Here is a 4,943-nt window from a genome sequence, read left to right as displayed (position 1 = left end):
AGAAAATATCTTTAAAATTTTAGTTGTTTATCTAATATAATGATTATCGCTTCAATAGTTCTACTTCCGCATGAAAACTAAGTGATAATTATTCCGCAAATCGGCCCGGGAATAATATTCGTAAAATCCTACGAATATGTGTGTGTGTGTGTGTGTGTAAAATCTAACGAATAATATCCCCGGGATGATTTGTGAAATAATTATAACTTGAATAATTCTGCTTCCTCAGGATAACTAAGTAAAAAGCATATTATATATATATATATATATATATATATATATATATATATATCTAACTACAAATGTCCTTTAATATCTAATTCGCTCTACCTCGGAATTAATATATTTATATATATGTTTAACCGAGGGGGAATTTATTAAGCGATAATGGAATTGGCGATCGACAGGCGCGAACCATCGACCTCTCAATTCCAGGACTGGCAGTGAAGCCCCAGACCAACCCGCCACTGCAAGAGATATAAGTATATGCCGCCTCCCACCTCATATACCTGCCGCGCACAGGTATATGAGGTGGAGGCGGCATATACTTATATCTCTTGCAGTGGCGGGTTGGTCTGGGCTTCACTGCCAGTCCTGGAATTGAGAGGTCGATGGTTCGCACCTGTCGATCGCCAATTCCATTATCGCTTAATAAATTCCCACTCGGTTAAACATATATGAAAATATATTAATTCCGAGGTAGAGCGAATTAGATATTAAAGGACATTTGTAGTTCGATATATGTATATGAATCGGTAATGTGATATATATATATATATATATATATATATATATATATATATATATATATATATATATATATATGTGTGTGTGTGTGTGTGTGTGTGTGTGTGTGTGCACCATAGTTATCCATGCATAATTAAAACCACTGTGGACATTTTTTTTACACGAAAAAGCACAAACATCTATACACTTACCAGCATTCATTCAACAGAGTAACGCAAACCCACCTATAATATTCCTTTTCTAATTAATTCAGACGACCATCACTTGCAGAAGACACTTCCGTTAGAGTACGACAAAAAAATAAATTAAAAAAAAAACATGGTAAACGACATCCAACACTTGTCGTTGACAACATCCCTCAGGAATTACAGACAGCGAATATACGCTACAGGTTGTGGCACTCAAATATTGACGGATGACCGCCATTCGTAATTCATGAGTCTCTTCGCTACGTGCCTTGAGAAGTATGTATGTGTGCGTTTGTGTTTGTGCTTGTATATGTATGTATGTGTATGTGCTTGTTTCTAGTGAAAGTAAGTGCCAAAGCTTCGGTCTCCTGTTTCTTTCATTAACTTGTAATCAAGATTAAACGCTAATGATTACTTGCTTTGTTTACATAATTTGGAGTCGCAACGAATTTAGCGTATTACTAAATTATTATTATTATTATTATTATTATTATTATTATTATTATTATTATTATTATTATTATTATTATTATTCAGAAGACAACCCCCTATTCATATGGAAGAAGCCCACAAGGGCTACTGAATTGAAATTCAAACTTCCAAAGAATAGGGGAGCATTTAAAATAAAGCTACAGAAGGTAATACGAATACAGAAAGAGTAGATTATTTATTTAAAAAAAGCTTAATTAGTAAATTAAATTAATAAAATGATGAAAATATTGATAGATTAGTAAGATACAAAAGAAATTGTTTTAGGATAGTAATGCATTGTATCTTCACCTGATTTTTGAGAAAGAGGAGACATTAAAGATTAAGTCAATTTGTGAAGTATCTTTTACGATATTGCCAATAAATTCATTATAAGTTGTATATACATAACCAAGAGACTATTGCTAGATCACTCCTCTCTCAGCAGACGTTTGTAATATGGTGTAACAAATCAATCAATCAACCGTTGCGTTACAAGTATGAAGCGATTTCTAGTAAAGGTTATTATTTTACCAAGCTTATGGTGTTTCATTCTTATTTTATCTGTAAAACATAAACACCCTTACATAATATATATATATATATATATATATATATATATATATATGCGTGTGTTATATGTTACAAATGTTACTGTTATTTTACTGTATCACTAAATTAAATTTACCCGAGTCAAAATATTAATTTCAGTAACCTTGACAGGCATCATTGGCCACTAATTATTCAATCTTAAAATTCTGGAGAAAGTCATTACCTATGCGTGTAATGTAATAATTACCGGGAGGGTAAATGATAATGACGGAATATATGAGAAATGCAAATATTCAGGCTTCTACCATAAATGAAGATTGGTACTAGTATATTTCTTATTAAATGAAATGTAGCTTCATACACTGGTATGAATAAGGGGGCTGGCCGGCTAATGCCATTTTTTAAGGACAGGACTTTGACATTTATACCACTTATAAATCAATATAATTAATCTAAGCACAGCAACACAACCAGATAATGCTTCCCATTCATTCTAATTGAAATATTTTTGCTGCAAAATTAATACAAACTAATATGATGAGTTAATTGCGAAATATCTGCACTAAGGAATTCATTCTACCCTAAGCCAATGACTTATATCAGCTTATTCTATCGTCAATGTTCTTACTTTTTTCTATTATTTATAGAGCATTTTTCACTGTTCGTATCTCTGAATGAATTCCTCCAGCAACAGGCTGTCCGACGAAGCACTGCGGGATGAAAAATATTGATTTTTGGTCACGCTCATTCTCCTGTCACAATGGAAAACGGTCGTTGGCAACTCTCTGGCGCCCATCAACAGATGGTTGTGTGTGGTGGTGTGAGTGTGGGGGGGGTGGGGGGGGGGGGGGGGGGGGGGGGGGGGGGGTGGGGGGGGGGGGGGGGGGGGGGGATGGGGGTGATGGGGGAAGGGGAAGAACACTTTATAACGAAACGTAATAAAACGACGAATTCTAGAGGGAAAAAATGGACTCCGTTGCTTTCGTTCACAACAAACGGCAAATGGTATCGTTCGCTTTTCTCATCTATTCGCTCAAAAACAAGCGATCGGACGATTTTTTAAGAATCGACGGAATTGCTGAGATGTCAGCGTGAGTTATCTCGTAACTTTCTGGTTCTTTTGCAAAAGTGTTTATTTATTCATCGCCCTCCTTCCATCGCACCATAACGAACGAAATGGAGAAAAAAAATTAAAAAAAGAAAGCTCCCGAACGTAACTTTCTGAAACGCCCTTTCTCTCATGGTACTTATCCCGTATTGGAACCACTTCACATAGCGATATACGGCGGCGGCGCAGATCAACATCACTCTAAAGGGAGGGAAATAATACGTATATAAAACTTTCTCTCTTGTCCGATTCCTTCAGAGAGCGACACGAACGGAATTCCGTTGCGCGTTGGCGTCTTTCCTCGCAAGACAGGTTGCTCTTTGAAGGGTGGAAATTGATTGAGTTTCGTACGAACTGAGATTCAAGTACAATTGGCTTTCAAGTGATTCAAATAACTGTCGGTTAAATTTACCATTTTTAAGATATTTTACCGTTGATGGAGTTAGATATATGGCATGCTTTCCATTTTAGTTCCTGTTTGTCAAACTACTAAAGCAAATACGTCGAGTTTGGTCTAAAATATCAAAACCTTGCATTCTACCAAAACATTTCGAACTAGATTTATCATATCACTTCCGCTTAACGTCCCTTTAGCAGCTCCAATTCCGCGGTGCCGCTACAAAGTTTATAGGAGCCACCGAATCCCTCGGCTCACCGAAGATAATCCCGCACGTCAGCAGTGCATTCACAAAAGCACAGCTCAATCAATGCAAGCATCGTGTGAGTGAAGGGCGAGAGAGAGAGAGAAAGACGTGGAGAGAGAGAGAGAGACCATTCGCTGCTATTTCGCCGATGCTCAACAACTGCTTTTGGTTAATCGGGTTAATCCATACATTCTCTTGGTCAACCCTATTCCCAACAACAACACCCTCCCCCTCCCCCATTCCCAACACGCACACACACACACATACACACACAACGCAGAACGGAGATTTATTCTGATCCAATAAGTTATAGCTACAGTTTTTATGCCATGTTAAAGACTGACCGGCGTAAGACCATTGTGTCTGTCTGTTAGGTTTAGCGAGCAGATGGCCCTGGGGTTATTATCCCAGCAGTAGCTATTTTCATTTCTTTCTCTCTCTCTCTCTCTCTCTCTCTCTCTCTCTCTCTCTCTCTCTCTCTCTCTCTCTCTCTCTCGTAACTGTACTTGCTTTAGTCTATCTCTGGCTTAGTGCGATACTGATTTCACTGTCTGCAGACCTATAGTAGTCAATCGCAGACTATTCGTTATCTGATATGAATAAGGATGCCATAGCTTTCTTTCATTTGTCCGCTCTTCATAAATGTAAGTCTGTAATCGATTTGTTTACAATATGTCGGCAACTCCACCAGGATTACTTCTACTGTGAATTCATCATATGAGCTGGTTGGAGCGGCAGCTGCTCGCTCGGGCTGCCTCTCAACGCGTCAAAACTAAGAGAGTTTCGAGTGAAAATCCATGTTTTTATTAATCTTTTAGTTCTTAATGCGCTTGCGTGGGAAACCAGAGCAAACAAACAATGGAGAAAGATAAGTTATGAACATTTTCCTCCTTTTGTTTAATCCCCGAGTGTCTCGTTAGAGGCGATTTTTTCGGAAGGAGGACTCAGGCGAAAGCCAATCTTGACTACAAAGAACTACACCACCGCGGCACGTGCCTGCCGGACACGCGCCACCTACGTTATGACGTACACGTGCGCAGGGGCGTGGTCTGACGTCTCTCGTTCCGCAGGGCTATTGGTCACAGAATTGGCGGGAGGGAAGCCTATTGGTCGACGTTATACACTAAGGGCGGCGCCTATGCACGCGCGTAAGGTCTCAAAGTTACGGCACGCGCAGAATCATTCCGTTACCGCTACGGGTCGAAGGGACGTATTGTCGGTAGCTGGCGGGACGAG

Source organism: Macrobrachium nipponense, chromosome 35, assembly GCF_015104395.2.
Source record: "Macrobrachium nipponense isolate FS-2020 chromosome 35, ASM1510439v2, whole genome shotgun sequence".
NCBI lineage: Eukaryota > Metazoa > Arthropoda > Malacostraca > Decapoda > Palaemonidae > Macrobrachium > Macrobrachium nipponense.
The sequence above is the reverse complement of the archived record's forward strand: the minus strand, read 5'-3'. Positions refer to the sequence as shown.